Consider the following 19462-nt stretch of genomic DNA (forward strand, 5'->3'; position numbering starts at 1 on the left):
ACTTGTAATGTCAGTCTCTCACAAAATAATGAGAAGAGAATATAAATATGAAGAGAACATAAAAATATTATTTTTCTTATTAATATCTGTTCTGATTAAAGTAGGTTCATACAAGCAGAATACATAATCAGAATTTCAAAGTAGAATGACAACATTGATTACACAAGGAAAATATTTATAGGTGTGGTTTGGAACAAATATTGAGCTTCATATTCAATAGAAGTTTGGCTTTGTCATTCATTTTGACAGATATTTGACCACTACTGTAATAACACAGTTTAAGGAAACCTAATGAGTGTTTTAAAAAAATTACATAATGTGTATTTGTACATTGTTTAAAACAGTCTGGATGTAGTACTTAGGCAGTACTTCACTATGTTTAAAAAATAATAGAATATCCAGACAAACACATATATAAAGATCCTACAAAATTGCTAAAAAATAAAAATATCCCCAAGAACAGCAGCGCATCATACATCTCCAACTGGTGTATCATTCAGCAGACACAAATTGTCCCTGCTTAAGAATTTTAATCCTTCCTGTTTTTAGAAATGATTCTCCTAAAATGCTGAAAACTAAGTTAGGTTGTAGGACTTACTGGATACTTAGCTAAATGAGCTTGACTCTCTATTTGAACCTTATTTAGTTTATAAAAAAATAAATTAATTAATTAACATACCTGGGACTCCAGAAAAGCCTCACAAATCTAAAATTGTCTGGCAAGAATGGACTTTCAGTAGCTCAGTAGAACTGGTCTCCTAGAACACAAGAGAGGCCTGATTGTTAAATAAGTTAAACAAAGCAGAAATAATTTAAGTAATGTTTTACTGTACAGTTTTACAAGATTAATTTCAAACACAGTATATTACATAAAACCACAAAACCACAGTGTGAAAAAAATATATATATTATATATATAAAATATATATATAAAAGTGTGGCACCATTAGCCTGAACATTTGATACTAATAGTAACTACCATATTATATCACAATTTTTAAATAGACATAAAAGAATAGTGAGGAACCCAAAGAAGAGAACAAAAAGCTCAGAAATATAAGAAATTGTCTTTCCCAATACGGTAAGTTTACCTAATCAAGTGAATCTTGTTTCTCTACTGGGTATTTAAACGATGGTATGTGAACAGCCAGTTAGTCTAACCCAAGTTGTAAGTCAGAACACAATTATCTCTGACTCAGCCGTGTGCTTTCTTGTGAGGTGTTACAGAGCAACAAAGAAATTCTAGTCTGAAACAATAGCTACAGATGTGACAGGTTGAGAAAGATACACCAGAAAATAGCATGCAATCTATTTCTTTTAATTCAATATACTTCTGCCTTTTTTCTACTATGACCTCTTTAGAGATACACGATGACATTCTTGTTTTGATATTTTTGCTACTCTACAAATAGTAGCAAAAATCAAACAAATCAGCTAAATTATACCTTCTGAGAAAGAACCATCAAGAGAATAAAGAAAAAAATCATCCCACTTAAATGTCTTTACTTCACTGGGAAATTGTAGTACCAAAATATTCTAAAAAGGTCACTATATTCAATCTTCAATTCTGTCTCTACAACCCCAAATGGTCTTACAGACAAATAACGTTTATCTCCTAAAATTTCGCCTTTAGAAAACTGAACAATTTTAACTGACTTTTTGACTTAAGAAATGAAACAATGCTGAAAATAGTTGTTTAAAGAAAGTAAAAATAATTTTAAAAACACAGCAAAATATTTTCCAGGGTATTGTTGGTGATGGCACTGGCTTGACATTTGTGTGGTTTGATTTTTATATTGTTCTTGTTGATCTCTCTGTTATGTTTACTTATCATTAATATTGTTATGTTTACTTATCATTAATATTCTTGCTGTTTTAATGAATATTCATGAAGAGGGTGCAAATGTAATGAAGCCAATAGGTATTTACCATTTACTTTTAGAAGTCAATATCAATAAGAGCCATAGATACATTCAGTCTAGCATGTTGTTTTTAATGAGGGGCAAGAGAGGTAGATGAGGAAGGAAGGTACCTTAGGTAAAAGACAAAGACATACTGATTGAATCCTCCACATATGACCTTAGCACGTATTGGTAGCCACACAGCCTGTTTGCAAGGACAGTCCAAGAAATTTTAGATTAGAACTGGAAACTATTTGCCAAAGTTTTTTTTGGACTACCTTTATGTCAGGATTTTGTCTCACTAAATGATGGATAAATGCCATGGAAAAGAAAATGTCTATGGCAAAGAGTTCACAACATGTTTATGAGCATTCATGTTCTAAATCTGGTACTAACAGTTTTGCATTCCAACAAAGAGAAACATTCCATTAGAACCAACTAGACAAACACAGTCTGCTTCAACAAAGCACTCACAAGCAAGCTGTGAGAGCTAGAGTAACTTCTACACACATCAAAGATTTCCAAATAACTGACAGGTCACAATTTTCAGATATATTCATCTGCTCTCAACTGGCTTGTAGGTGCCTTCTTACACCTCACATTTTCAACTCCCAGGTTTCGCATTTTCATCTCCCAGGTTTCAGTGCTATAGTGAGATACGGAGTATTTAGGCGAATGCAAATAACTGAAATTACCCATATAAACTTTATTATAGAGCTATTTTTTGTTTTCGTTTATTTGTTGTTGTTGTTCATTTTTTAATGAAAAATGGGGAGAAAGACTTAATGCAAGCAAAGATTTTGTCTGGGTCTTATTTTATTCCATAGTGTGTAACTTTACCAATTTTTTTTTTAAACCTTCTTCAAGTTTGCTGTACTATACACACAGCAACAAAATACCACAGACCTAAGCATTTTATGAATAAGAACTACTAGTATCCAGAGATACATCAAGTACATACTCAAACCCTTTTCTAAACTGTTCATTTTATTCTGTCTGAAACAGATTTAAAAGTTGATTTCTTTTCTTTTCAGTCCTGGACATCACTATAATTTAGGACAGATTAAAAGAGACAGCCTAATGAGGAATTCTGCAATGGCTGCTTGCCAAGAAATCAATCAAGTGATCTCTTTAAAAGTCAATCAGTAACCTCACTAAACTAGCGAGAAATAGAAGCTGTGACTTTCTCAGCCTCATTCCCTACAGATTTCTGATGCACCAAAGGGCTAATAGCGAGAAATACTGCCTAAATCTCCCTGTCATGCACTGATAGGTCACTGACTAGGGTCAGAGGTACTAAGTAATAAGGTCACAGAGACAAATACGGCTATAGTGATAATACCCCTTTAAGGATTTATGTTATTTGCATGAAGTTTGCTACGTAAAATCAAGTCATCTTAAGAAAATGTCAGCTTCACTTTTCAGGCTCCCAGCCTTTACTTGCTGCCAGTTACTGCCATGATGATTCATCCTTATGAGTAGTCACCCTAATAAGTAGTAAACAACTGCTAGTAAGTGCCCTGAAACAGCACAGCAAGAGGCAGCCTCAGAAAAGCCTTTGTGGCACACTCTGGAAAATAAGAAAGCCCAAAGGAAGTGATAACAAAGAATGCTATGTATCTGGGGCATTGTAATTGTGTTCTTTTCACCTGATTTGCTGAAATCAGGCATATATAATGCTTGCTGTCATATCACTCACATATTTGACATACCATTGTCTGTTCACCTCTTGATCTTTCCCACATGGTCACAGATACAACTTCTCTTTGAAACAACACACATGATACTGCACTTACAAGAGGAGTAATAGATTTTTTTTCTAATCATATTAAACTTAAAAGCTAATGAAGAAAGTGTCAAGCAATTAACAAATAACAATGAAATCTCAAAGAGTAACTTTCTGAAGTGTATAGCACCAAATGCCTGCTGTAATTACTGCAGATCTCTGAACTAGATTTTTCAATACCTACCTCAATACCTATTTTTAAATACTTGTTAACCCACCAAATCTTAATCTTCAGGAAGAGTTCTCTAACCCCTAGAGCCTTAGTAATTTTTTTTATAGATGAAGTCATACTCAATTAAGATCTAGTGATTTGATTAAAGACTTTCTGAGACGAAACAGGTTCTTTTCTTTGTGATTATAATGTTCATTCAGGATTACATCCACTCCCATGCTGAGGTCCGGCACACAGCCTATGCTCTGTTTAAGACATATTTAATCCCACAGGGCTCTCTTTGCATACCTCAGTTTGTTCTCCACATCTTGCAGCTCTAAATCATCAGTGAACAATGTCATCAAGAATCAGAATTAGACACCAAATCATTTAATGGAAGCTTTAATTCATTTTCATATGCCATTCCTTTCTTGAATTCATTTTCATAACCCTGTTCCAAGAGGTATGAAAGGATTATAATGCTCAGAAGCATTTCTAAAATGCTAATTTCCAGAATTAGATACGTTGTTTTTTTTTTCCCTTTAACTGAAAATTGGACCTTTAATATTTTGTTGTATTAGGTATGCAAAACAAGTGACCACTGTTTTCATTTAAGCACCCACTAACACACTGTAAGACTGCTATATCTACCTTACCTGAAGCCTTACTTTGTCTATGCTAAAGAAGGAAAATGCTGTCAATTTTTCTTCCTCCTAAGTCATACCTTTGAAACCACTTTTTCATCTTCTTTGGGGATTTTTTTTCCCAAAAATTTGTCTATATTTATCTAAAACTTTGTCATTCACAAATACAGCACTCCAGTCAAGCACTAACCACTGCTGAGATGAGTGGAATAATTACTACTTAGGTCTCAAATCAGTCTTATTTAAGTCATACTAATCACAGTTGTATTGTCATTTTTGCCATGTCATATTTTAATTAACTTGTGACCAATTCTAGCTTCCAGATCCTTCCCTACAGTACTGCTGCCTTCCAGTGTGGCAGCCTACTTGTTGCTATGATCGGTTGTACTACTGTTGCTAATTTCTCTAAGTGTAGATTTTTTTTTGCTTGTCTGTACTAAATTTCCTATCAGTCATACTTGTTCTCTCTTTTCAGCTCAACTAATCCTGAATTCCCCCTTGGGGAACAATTTCAACATGAGCATGAGAGATTACTCTCCTCTGCTCCCTTTCTCTCCATCCCATTGTGTCAGTTAGGGCATCTCCTAGAACAACATGCCACATAGACATGAACATTGCTAGTTAAAACAGACAAGTGAAGCTGGACCACTCACTTCATAATTAATTACTGTACTATCATAGTGAGGAAAGAAACGAAAGCCCTGCTTGGTTTCCTTGGGACAAAGTTCAAATTATTTATCAGTCTCAAGAGGATGGAAAGTTAGGAACTAGTGAAGGTGAGACTTAAACCCTACCAACAAAGACTTGAACATTTAGAAAGTGACCTGCAAATGCACACTGAGGGACTGTGTCTGGTGCGAAGGGCACCATGACTCCCATCTGACCTTGACATATGAGTTTATCTTTTCTGGTAACCAGAATGCAGTTGTAAGAGGAAAGGAAAGCAAGACCAGTGAACATGTGAAGATCTAGTGTCACAGACTGCTTTAGCACTATAGCATTTTGGTGCTGTAAAGAGTTCAGGTCCCCAGAAGCCATGAAGCACTGTGAAGTTTTCCAGTAGAGCTAGCATCTCCTGACTGATCTCAGGGTGAAGTCTCCTACTGGTGATTCAGTACTCCATTTTAATGCCTTAACTCACCTATGGTCTGTCCAAGGAGCTGATACGCCTCTCACTGTACCTAAAAGGTGTTATGACACCCTACATTTCTGTGAGTGCCCTTTTAGGAATAAGTCTCATCACAAACAGGAAAAGCGGAGACAAAAATATGGAGGAGCACAGAAAAGCGGTACAATAATAATATTATAAAGCATGCTAAGCAGTGATCTCTCCTGGCTACCTGCTACTGCTGTCAAGATTCTGGTAAGCCCTAAAACACAGGAAGTCTGTGATAGAGGGCAGACCTTGCACTGACAGTAACTGGAAATGCAGTCATGACAAGAGGGGAAGGTACTGCCTTTGCTGAAAAACATATGTAGCAATAATTACAATAGTAGTATATAAAAGTAATTAGTAAGGCAGAGAAACAAATATGTGACAGATTTTCCAATGTAAAGGTCCAATGTAAATATTACACTTCTCTTGTTGTACTTGTGTTTTTTCAAAATACTTCATTTGTCTGTGTCCTAAATGCTTATAGATACTGAGGACATTTTCAGATTTCTTTGTGTTCAACATAAAATTTAAAATAAACTACAGAGACAGGTGGTTTAGAAAACAAATCAGAGCCAGTGCAATTACAGCGGGACTGGACTTGCCTTAGGAATGTAGTGTGGCTATCTGCAAAACAGATTCTATTTTAAATCCCAGTGGGAAACTAAGAATGAAAAGTAGTTATTACTGACACGCTGTTCCTGTGTGTTACTTCATTTGGATTTGGACATGCAGTGTTAGGATATAAATGGGTGAAAGAATATACTACCATCACTTATTTTACTTTTGTACATTCTTGCACAATCTTATCTTTACTTACGTAAATACACTAAAATAAAGAGACTATTATTGTGATTAAGGTTAACCAAATGCTAATATGATTTACAAAATTAGAGCCTTAAAAAGCAAATAGTTTCAAATACAAAGGAGTAAACCCAGTCATCTCTCTGCTCTTTCCCTCTCACTTCTTTGAATTGTTTTACTTTCACAATCTCCTTTTGTAACAGCATCCACAGCATATATGCTGCATACCAAGGAGACAACCGTATGTTTGATTTTATTTTTTGCAAGCCCTTATTAAAATAAGGGCTGAACTTAATATTACATATATGGAATTGCAGTTGAACATGTTTATTTTCTGTAACCGTGACAACAGCTGTTTTACATGGATAAGGGTGCCTGTGTGTTACCAGTCATATATTCTTTTAAGAAGGAATATAGAACCCTGTGCAAGACACTTACTCATCACTTTGAACGACTGCTTCCAGCCCCCTCTGTGTCCTACACCTGTAACATCTCATCAGAAGGCGATAGCTTATAGTAGTACTGTTACCAGCTCCAATGATCAACCTCATCAAGCAGCCTGTTCTGGACGTGCCATCCTTTACCACATACATTCTTATGGCCCTCTGTCCCACCAGGAGCCAATGACCCTTCAACATCAATACTAAACATAGGCAAAGCATTTGAATATAAACTGTTCTCCAACTTGATGACCCTGGTACTTGAACCTTAACACCAACTCCAGATCTCATCTCTTATCCCTGGCTGAGTGATCTTTTCACACCCCAGAGCTAAAAGATTGTTGTCAGGTGGCACATGCAGGTCTCAGGTCTTAGACCAGTGTAACAGCCCCTTTCAAAATTCACACCTTATGCTAGCTTATTTGTCCAATGTTCAACTCTTAAATCTGCTCTGGATATTCTTTCCAGTAACAAAAAGTGACCTTAACCAGCACTTTTGGAATCACACCTCTTCCGTTACTCGAATCTCTTTTTCACTTTGCTGTATTCTACCCAGCCCCTAAAGTCACATATCTAAGTTTTGGTAGGTCCCTGTCAGCACCAGTCCTTACCTTAGCCTGGCAGCACCTTCTGAATCGCCATGTTATTCTGAATTATAGCCATATAATATCCCAGACACCACCCTGCACTGGTTTTACACCAGCACCTCCTTCCTTCACATCATTTGTGAGAACCTTGCCTTGAATTAAAAGATGTATTTGAAAGCAGCCAGGCACCAACCGCGCATTTTAACCTCTGCTGACACAGCCTCAACCTTGCCCCTAGACTTCGCGCTTCTTGACCCTCCACCTAAAAAGTAGCAGTGTAGACTCATCCAAGAAGCTGCAATATCATAAAAATTATCCCATTTATTGTCTACCTTAAAGACTTGTATTTTATTACTGGAAAATCTAGCTGTCTTTCACTTTCATTTGAAATGTGGAATCCTATATAATACTGAGATATTGCTCTGCTATTCCAACAGGAATACCATTTCAACCTGCCCTGTGCTTTTTTTTTTTTTTTTTTTTTAAATACAATGATGCAAGGTAATGACAAAGAAAAATAATGATTTAAGAAAGGGAGTATAGGCTGTCATCGTGCATCTGGAAATAGTATGTTGGCCTGCACTGAAAACAGGTGCAGACAAAAGTGCAGCAGAAGTATCAAAGGTGCTTGGATCTTTTTATTTTAGGTATCAGTGCCAGAGAAATATGAAAACTCTGAATTGTCAATGTAAATACATTCAGAAAGCACCAGTTAAAAACTATCCCAATAGGAACAACACACTTTTCTTTTTTTTTCAGGAGAGAAAATAAAGAACAGAGGAAAGAATTTAATAAGCCTAACAAATGCCATGCCTTTGCTTGAAGAAGTGAGCAAACACTGAAGAGGGTCACTATGAGTCAACAATAATACTTAACAACACTTCCCAAGGGACACATACTGGAAATAATAGCGCTACCTTATGTTTCTTCAACAGAGCTTAAAAATGCCTTCAGACTTCTCTCTCGCTCCCTCACACATGCACCTGTATGTAACTGCACATGCCTACAATATAAATACATATGCATTTAGTAAGTATATACATATATATAGTGTATACATATTGTACATATACATATAATAACAAAGGTTTGTGTATATAACATACATATTTGTTAAATACAAGCTCTCTGATCCACTACAGCCACTACGGAGAAGCAAAATCTACTGCACTATAAAGGTCTTTTTTTGATGTGGGTGGGCAGGGAAGGGACACACACAAAACAGTACGTCTCTTATTAAGAAGAAATGCATTAATGCAAGTATTTTGGGGGAAATCAATGCAACTCCAACCTTGACTCTTTCTTCAAGGAGAAATAAGAGAAGGTCTCCACCTGTGCAACAATTTTTTTTCAGCCGTTACCTGCAGCTTGAAAATGTTGTTACCAAAAAAATGAAATGGACCTTCTTCTTATGGGGATTATCCTGTGTGATATTTATAGCTTGCCCTAGATACCTCTCCTCCTTAGTATGTTATATTGACAGAGCATCCTTGTTTGTGCTTCAGATACATTAATTCAGAGCAATGTGGGCCCATGTAATATTTTGCTAAGGTGCCAAAGGATCTCACTGAAGACCTAAAAGTAAGCCATGCAGAGAGAGTAGACTGTTTTATTAGATTTAAATCCCATGAAAAACAGGGAATCCTATGGCCAAACATATTGCTTATTTGCATTAAACAGAAAACAAAAATCATTCTAGTCAGTAAGGATATTTGTGCTGCTGTGTTTTTTCTTGTACTTTTCCTTCTCTTTGTTGTGACAGACCTATTCCTTATAAATACTATAAGGAAATTAGTCTTAATCATTCCTTCTCCTCAAACCATGTTTCAATAATGTCTCTAGGGCATTAACTAGCATGCATTGAACTATTCTGAAAGCCTAAAGTTGGCATATCACAATGTTGGTTTATTTTTCTTGCTACCCATAGGTACATTATTTCAGAATTATTTAAGCAGGGAACTCTCACTGGATTTTGTGTTCTTTCTGTGCAAGTATCAAAAGGTTCTTAAAATATTTTATCATGTATAAAGTACATTATCAGATATGCCAAATAATTTTCAGATGAATGCATTTTCCTTTATTCCACTAAATAAATTCAATCTAGTTACCTCCTGAAATTTAGCCTACACCGAAGTCTGATCCAGTGTGATTTTTCACCTGTCTATAGCAATATGTTTAGCTGTATGGAATTGTTTAGGTGGAACAGCAGCCCCCTCAGCATCACTTTTTTAATTAGCTTGTTTCAGCATCCTACAAGACATGGTCTACAGAAACACACAAAGTTCTCAGAGTAGTGAGGTACTGACAGAAGGTGGTATCTCTGCAGAGGGGCCCATCAGGAGGAAGCTGCTAGGAAGAAAGGATGGAAGAGTGGTATGATAGGCCTGTAGGTGAAGCTGGAAGCAGTGATACGAAGGCAGTGGCCCACTGAATGACCATAGAACACACAACAGGCGACAAACCCTAGATTTGGAAACAAACATCTCCCAAATTTCTGAGAGATAGCCATGTGAAGGAAACAAGGGCAAAGGACTGAATGGCAGCAAGGCAGCTCTTTATTGCAGATCCTTGCCCTGTCTGACTAGAATTTGCTCACTGCTGCTCCGTCCCTTTCACCCAGACCTGTCCCCACTGCTTCCTTCCTGGCAGCATTCCCAGCAGACAATCCAAAGCAGCAGCCTCAGGACATGTACCCTGCTACACTCAGGGAACAATCCTAAGTTTTAGATCTGTCATTATAAAGCACATTAGCAGAACCGTTGTATTTATTACTGCAACAATCAAAGCACAGACATAAAAAATAAAGTGTGACTTACCTATCAGATTTATTTAATGGAATTGTCATCCACCCATGAGCAGATAATAGAGATTGCAAAATGTTCTGTTCACATTGCTTTGAGTTGTGACGTAAAAATAGAAAATTATTTCACTAGCCCCAATTCTCAAAACATTTTTCTATTACTTACAAATGGCACAAGATGGCAGAAGTTTGGCATTATTAATAACAGTTATAATGAAATAACCTGAAACATAAAATATGAGATTGAGTAGTTTCTTCGGATCTCGCAGTTTTACAAGCTATACTAAAGTAGACTTGTACATTGAAGTGACCAGTGGTTTTGCAACACTGTGTAGTTATATAATCAAAGTTATAAGCCTCTGGGAAATACAAGTTACTCGTGTCCAGTATTCATTAGACATGTGAGTTTGCCTATACTTATTTTTTGCTTCCCCAGTGATATTGGTTTCCCTCCATCCATTCCCTAGTTTTTTTATTTCATTTACACATTTACAGTTCTGTATAAAAGGAAGAAACGATGAACTTCTTGCTCTATACTATCAGACAGTTATTCCTCTCTACACAGAGATGTAATTAACACTCTTTCCTACTGGCTTTATTTAACCTATTTTCAAGGTAAGGCACATACACTTCAGAGCTCTCTTACAATGACTCTAATAATCTTAAATTATACATTTGTCTAGAATGCAATACACTTTCATTTATTATTGTAATAATACCTTTCCTAACTATACAAATAAAAGGTTAAATCTATGGGAAGATTCAAAGGTTCTACAGGCAGTGCTGGGATCAAACTGTATTTTACTAAAATTCCAGATCTGATCTAAAGTTAACCATTTGAGAAGTTTTATACTTGATAGTGGTGCACTTGACATAACTGACAAGACAGCTAGCAAAAAAAAAAATCTAAGCCCAGCTGATTCCATCTTGCAGGAGTATTTTCAGTGCTCCTGAAGCCATGATAGCCACAAAAGAGCTTCTATACTTACAAGTTTCTCAGTTTTTCCTAGCTATATTAGTAGGATTGGGAGGAAAAAAATATGATGCCTAATACTGTAAATCATGCTTCTCTCCAGGCTTACTGGACATACATTTCTCCACATATACATCTAAATAAGTTGAACTATTAGCTATATAGCACTGTCTTTTTCAGCTAGTAGGTCTTGAATTCCAACCTGATCCTTACAACTACTCATCTTTGCTTTCCATTAAAGATTGCTTGTTTTTAAATAATTGTAGAATTTTCAAGATGCATTTGGTAGATGTATTATCTTATTCCATCACACAGTGAAGAAATCATAACACTTAATGTCTGATGATTAGTTTCCATATCATGTGAAAATCCACCCCCACACACCCCTTTTTCTTTGAATGTAGGCTGAATCAAGTCCCAAAACTCAAGTTTCTTTCTTAGATCTCAAGACTATGTAATTGTGATTAATGGATACATGCACAAGGCCTCAGTAAAGTAGCCTAAAGCAGACAATTTTGCAAAAAAACTTCTTAAGTATTAGATTTTTATTTCCTCCTCTGCACAGCCCGCCCAAAAAGGGTTAAACACATAGTAACAAACCTCATTATTTTCAAAGTCACTTTTAGATTCTCAGATTTTGTTTTCCTAAAAAAGTCCTAATGAATATGTGTATCAGAAGAGCAAAGGAACAGCGTTTAGAAAACCTTTTTTCCATTTAGGAAGCACCCTCCATTGCCAGCTGCCACTGAGAGACTGAGCCCTGTGGGAAGAATTCTGCTCCTTCTACAATAGCACTTCTTCAGCTGTTTGGCCATAGGCTACATACATCAAGAAGGAACATCCTCACTGCCAGATACATTACAGTCTTCAGTGAGAATTATCTAATTTCAGCAAGGAAGGGCTTTATCCCTCTCTTTGCTGAATGCAACTGAAATAGATGAAGACAGACATGTTCCTCCGACACAGTCAGTACCTGAAGTACCACTCAATAGTATGTAATAACAAGTACAGCAGCAATGGAATAATCAAATATAAGCCTGTCAAAGAACAGGAGATCTCTTAGCAACCAAAAGTGCTTCACAGCATCAGCTTATGGATTGTTTGACGATGCAATTACAACACACAGGATTAGATATCACAAAGTAACAGGATAATGAAAGAATGTTGTTCAAACCAGAATTAAAAAAGAGAAGAAAAAGAAAAAAAGAAAAAAAAAAAGCCTGCACTAGAATGGAATGTTCTAGCTAAAGTAATGAAACGTTAATAAATATTTAATTTTAATACTATTTTTGTAAGATGAATTCTTTGAGGCTTCATTCAATTATTGCAACTTCGTAATTTCCATTTATTTGAAGGAATATGCCACTGAATCTTCAACTGCTGAACCAGTATTTTCTAGCAATGAGATTATTGTTTTACAAAAATTGGATGTTAATGCTGTTGATGTATGGCTATAGACTAAAACTCTGTAATTCAGAAAACTTGTCTATGTTCTTTGGCAATGCTACAGCTCTGAGAGCAATGAGGGTTGATAGTAACTGAGACGAACATCTAATTTCAGCAGGTTTTAGACCTTTCACCTGTCACATGCATAAACATTGAGTTGTTTTTAATTCCTTAAAAAATGAGTCCTCCACAAAATTTTTGTAAAAATTTCAATTATGAATTATAAATTCTGAACATATACTAGTAGATTTTCAAGGCTTTCAGCACATAGATGGGAAAGAAACTGGTCTTGTAAGTCAGTCAGTGTATTACACCTCATAATTAAGTATTTGCAGGCATGAAATTTTAGTCTAAATTAGTTGGATGGAATAAGGGTATTGATATCTGTAAAACATCTTGGTCTTCCTTGTATTGATTATACATATTTTTGTCTTTTAACAGTTAGAAAGTCAGAATTTACTATACAACCACTGACTTGTAAATGTAGCTACACCTCAGACAAAAGAACAAATAACTTAAAGGCCTACTCCTCTTGTGCACTATATTGGCTTGGCTCCCTTGAGAATTCATTAATTTATGCTCACTGATCAGGGTCAAGACCCTTTAAAGCCTGAAGTGACTCAGGAAGAAGTACAGACAACATCATTTTCCTCTGAAAAAAAACTTGTTAATACAGTAAATCAGCCAAAGAATTTTAAAATTCTTTGATAATTTCCAGGAGTCTTTTGCCTCAGATGAAAGTCTATTGGAAACAAGATTAAGTATTGTTATTCACCCATATTAAAAAAAATAGATGGAGAATATAGGAAGTGGATAACCATAAGGATAGGATGCTGTTTCTTATTACCAGCTTCAAATTGCCTTTGCTTGTTTTCTCAAAACATTGCAAATGTCTCAAACATGGCTCTTTGTACAACACCGAGTCATGATTTCACTTAATTGGCTTTTTTTTACCTTTCCACAGAAAATTCCTTAGAAATTTCTTTCTCTGACACTTCATCTTTATTCTCTGTGTGAAATGCTGTAAGTGGAAATAGAATAAAAGGAACAAGGGAATTATATCTTCTAAAAATCAAACTCTCAATACTTTACAGTCACCACTGATAGCAAACTGCTGAGTAATGAATGCCAGATAAACCACGTAGAACAAGAAAGGGGTGGGATCATTGAAAAAGACTGTAGCAGATGCATGCCATTCTCTCTCTAACCCTACAGAAAATCGATCTGCCATATGAAAAGATAGGACATTCCAAGCGGGAAAGAGGTAGAAGTGAGCACAGATCAGCTGCTCCCTCTGCTACACTTCTCTTCTAATATGGAAATACAAATGTCAAATGCAGCATTTCACAAACAGGAAAAATAGAGTAATATTCTGGCCCTGCACTTTCTAAGAGAAGAAGGATCAGATCCAGATTGTGACTGACTCTTAAGGAAGATTTGCTGCTATGCACCTTCTGGACTAAAACTATTATTTCATTTTTTTGAGATCCCTCACCCCTCATGGGTGATAAACAATAGCCAGGGTCACTCTTTTCCATGGCTTGCTCACCTTCTCCTCTTGAGAGAAATGTACAAAACAAATGCCCCCAAAAAGATGTATTCTCCTTTGACCCTTTTCAGGACTTTTATCAGGATGTGTGACATACTGGCCTAAAGAATTTTAAGCTTAAATAAAAAACTAGTGAAGACCTAGTATATCTGTATTTCTGGGCCAACGCATAACTAATTTATGCTAATATATATATACAAATACATAATACATGCACATTATAGATACATGCACAAAGATACCATAATATACACATTCTCTAAATAAAATTTTAAAAATGAGGGCTCTTTTCTTTTGATGTTGGTATTAATTCATGGGTAACAAGATATCCTGTATGGTCATTTTCTTCTAAGGTAAACTAGGAAAGATCAAGATCATGTAATGAATAAAGGCCACAGCATCTAGAGAAATGAAATTAACCTGACATGACTCTGAGATCTAGTAATCATAGACAAGGACTAGGAAGAAGATGAAACAAGGCTGATAAGTTCTTCAGTCAAAGATACATTTTAGAATGTTAAGTCTATTATCATAAATTTTCTTAAAGTTCACAAGTGGATACAAACATGCATTTTACATTATTATGCATTTGATCAGGAAACAAAATCAAAGATTTAAAAAAAATAAGAGATTAAAAAGCAAACTTGCCTCAGTTATCCATGTGTTATGTATTGAATTTAGATGTAATTTTGGGGGGAGCTTTTTCAAATAATTTCAGGGTAAAAGAGTCTAAGACTGAAACTGGGCAATCAGCCTTTTGTAACCAGAACCCTTGGCTTTCAAAAGACTAAAGAAATAATACTAAGAAGTAAATGTTGTTATATCTCTATGCCATTAATACATACCTCATACAGAACTAAGACCTCACACAGTTTCCCTTAGTCAGGATTTCTAACTTGGCCCACAATATAAGAAACAAGCCAACCACACTATTTAATCTATGGCTGTCTGGTTCTGTGTGTGTAATGAATGAATATACTTAGTCCAGTTTTATCATAATTGATCTCAGCTGTCTTATCTGTCACATTTGTAAATAAAGAATCCATACTTATCTTACATCCATAGTAAATCATTATTTTTTGGACTCTTTTTGGAGAATTTTTTGGAGAGCCTTCACAGCATCACATAGGGGAAGGAACACAGCATTTTCCTTTGCTACTGTGTCCCTGCTGTGGGCACAGCCACAGGGCTGCCAATCTTCAGGTTGGAAGCATTCACTTTACTTGAAGGTCTGTTTGGAGATTTTAATAACAAAACACTCTAAGAATAACCAAATATTGGAGAGGAGAGAATTTTTGCAAAAATATGCTTTTGCCATATTTTATCCATCAAGCTGTTATTTCTGAAACAAAGAACTACCTGAACTTCACAAAGTCAAGTGTATCTCTATGAATTATTTAACTTTGGCCATTTCAACATAAAGCAATAACAGATCAAAAGCAGCATTATTATCCATATTTCAGTTATTAATGTGCATCAGAATTATATAACTCATGTTACAGTATTTACCTTAATATTGATATACTTCAAACAAATTAGGTTCTACTAGAAGTAAATCTTCCCTATCCTTCTCAAAATAGCAGAAGTTTCTATTAGCTGATATCTTTACAGTTCTCCCAGAATGTTCAGTCTTATCTGGATTTGACCTTGTCTGTGCCTTACCTTTTTTAGTACACTTTAAGCTTGTTTGAATTTTTCAAAAACCTCTGGGTTCACAAGCACTCGGATCGACAGACAACATAGCAGTGAAGAGTATAACAGCATATACCAGACAAATGCACACTACAGAAGATTGGCATTTTTTAAGGCTCTTGATGACAATGATAATAAAATGTACCTAGTTTTTTTTGAAGGGTTCAGATTTCCACAGCACCTGTATTAACTCCGAGCATCTGTACTGTTTTAGTCTCAAGCACACAGATTATGCCTTATGCCATCCATCATTCTGGCATGCTAGTACAGGGTGCACCTGTGTGCCTAAGTAAAGACAGACCAAAGGAAAAATGCTAGCTTCTTTGTTATTATGTGAACAGTCCATTGAGAGAAGTAAAAATTTCTCTCCCTTCCCATTTCCATTTTTTTCTCCCAGTAAATCTTTCAAGGTTAACATTATTGAACACATCAAGCCACATTTGTCTCTAAACTTCTGGAGCTCATGATGAAATTCTGATACAATCACATCATTTGATACAGAATTAAACCAGGAATGCGTTCCATCAGTGCTTTTCATGCTATTTCTGCTGTATTTCTGCTATTTCTGCAAATTACATGCTTTGCAAAAAAAAAAAGTCACAGATTAATATTCCCAAAAAGCAATCAAAAATCTTCCTGTCACTCACTTCCATTCCTCCCATTTTGCTTTGCTGAGAAATAAAGCCACTGGCCGTGGTAGCACCTTTGATAAATGACTTGGGGAATATTTTTGGATGTGTTCCCTCTCTCAGCTATGTAAATTGCAAAAAGTTTTTCTGCAGACCCTATATACCATGGAGGTAGGTTTAACCATTCAGTAAGCACACCAGCTGAATGTGTGTTTCAGTGCTGGAAAGAATAATAAAGCACTTCAGCTGGAAACCTAAAAATACATGATGACAGACACACTGAATATTCAGAAAGAGAAAATTTTTCACCAGAACTAAACAAAATTTCCTCTGAATGAATAATAAAAATTGTATTATTGCTACATGACAAATACAGACAGAATTAAGCTTCTAGTTTTAGTAGACTACATCCATTTTCATTCTTACTTTACTAATTATACTGGGTATTTTTGAAAATATTACATATTCCCATCAAATAATAAGCCTAACAATTATTTTAAAAGACGACATAGTTCTATATACAGTAATTTCTTTATCAGTATGTTTTATTATTCATTTTTCATCACAAACAGTGATAAACTTGTAACGACAAGTAAAATTTTATCACCAGGATGGTGATAAAATAAATATATAAATATATTTAAATTTTCTCCTACTCTTTAGCATAAAATAGCAATGATCTTAGTTTAACTAAGAAGTAAAATGAGAGCTAATTTAGCTACAAGAAAAGTTTGACTATGCAGCCTTGGGATGAAATTTCACTGCAAATGAGACATTTCCAATGAGAATCAGCCAGTCATACTTGCCTTTTTCCTGGGCCTAGGAGCAATACAGATGCAGCTTATCCACTCAGTCACTTCTGACCTCCTCACTTTTGTTGGATTTTGTTGATTTTTTTTGTTGTTGTTAGTGGTGGTTTTTTATGTTTGTTTATTTTCCAAAGGGGTGTTTAAATAAGGTATCTAAATGTATTTTATGTCAAACAGTCCAAGAATATGCATTAACAGAACTGACTTTGGTTCTTATACCTAAGAATAATTATAGAAATCATTTTATCTGTCATGTGAAGGACCCAGAATAAAATTAACTGTCACAAAGCATTATGTCATGTCACCACACACATGCACACACACATTTTGTACTTGGAATATTGCAGTTGTTCACTTTCTCTCCTGCAAAGAGACAGTCTAAGGTGGCAGCTTTCCTCAGGGAATGTGTCATCAGAGTCCCCATTAGGGCCTTTTCCATGGAGACAGCTTTTTCCTGCATCACAGAGGAAGTTCTGCTCTTCTTGAAAGCTTACTAGTTTTAAATTAAAGGAAGTCTCATCATATTGCTTTTTAGAAGAGAGGAAAAAGAGAGGTGTGTTGGATGGTGTAAGAGTAAGACGCAACATAATGTACATTTTCAAAATCTTGCTTATATAATTTGTGTCTCGGAAGTTCTTCAGATTTGCATTGCTCTGTCTACCTTAGTTCTATTAATTCCTACTCACAGATTCACTGTCAGAATTTCACTGACAGCACCAAATCTGTTTCATAAGCAGGACTACGGCTCCTTTTTGAACTAGCATAGCTTAGTCTTGTTGTTGCCTGGATTTCATCCGAATCTATAAATATCAACTACCTGTTATACATTTGTGTCTGACAGACAGTAGTTTCTTCAAACAGAACATAAAACTGTTTCAGCAAAAAGCATAAATAATAATAAAATATCTCTGACAATGTGAAGAATCCTCTTAATAGTCCCACTTGACTCAAGGGAAAATAAAAAGGTCCTTATACTTTAGAAGACTGTATCTGGACAAGGACTTGGCACCTTTGTTCAAGAGAAGACAAAGTTGGATTTAGGAAGTGTCATTTTCTCAGGTCTTGAAGCAGTCTGCAATGCTGTCGGTGTTGGGAAGATGCAGTGTGAGCTACTTCCACTCAGGTACGTTCTAAGAGCATGGGGGGAGGAAAAAAAAACAAAAGGGCAGGAAAAGACAGGCTTCCTCTAAAAGTCTGTGAGATTTTTACTTTTGCTGTTTCAAACAGGACAGAAATATTCATATAAAGCATGCAAAATTCAGTCTTATTAAACTATTTCTGAATAATTTTAAATTATCCTTTCTGAGCTGAATGCGTTTATATAAATAATTATGTACACGTGTATGTATACATATAAAATATATATTAGCTCTCACTGCAGTTTGAAAAACTACCGTGTAAAATTTATTTTTATCAAAAAATGGCAGACTAGCTACTACGCAAGTACCTATGGTTGCGGAGCTACTGAAGTTTTAGGTGAGTCACAAAAAGTTCAAAAACAACACCATTTTAGTTCTTCAGAAAAAAATACGTAGTTTAATTTTCCTTCTGGTTTAATGAAATGCAAACTTCAAAAATACACTAGAAGCAGAAAAAATGATAAATTAACAAAGAAAAAGAGTTTAAAATTAATATTCCACCTACTAAAGCACAAAATGTACCACCTCCCACATAATACAGCAATCTACAACGAGTTAGGGTTATTTCACAAGAATCCAAACCTATCTAACCATTAACCTTTCCCTTTACCTCTTCAAAACATATCCCGTAAAGTTTTCTTTTTCATATTTTTGAAAATACATTCTTCCCTTATAAACAGTGGTGGTGAAGATTAGAAAACAGATGACAGAATTATATGGAAAAAGCATAAACCAAGACCAGAAGTACTAGCAAGCAAACTCTTACATCACAGTTTTCATTTAGATAAATTTCAACTTTGTAATGAAATATTTTTCACTACAGAAAATGAATTAGCTGTACTGCACATTTTAGTGAGCCTTCCAATCTTTTAAATGATACTTTAAATAAGTTAGAAATCAGTGAGCATTATGTTTGGTGGGAGGAAGAACTACGCACTGGTATTCAAGAAAACACAGTC

The sequence above is a fragment of the Anser brachyrhynchus genome, assembly GCF_964034855.1.
Source record: "Anser brachyrhynchus genome assembly, chromosome: 8".
NCBI classification, from domain to species: domain Eukaryota; kingdom Metazoa; phylum Chordata; class Aves; order Anseriformes; family Anatidae; genus Anser; species Anser brachyrhynchus.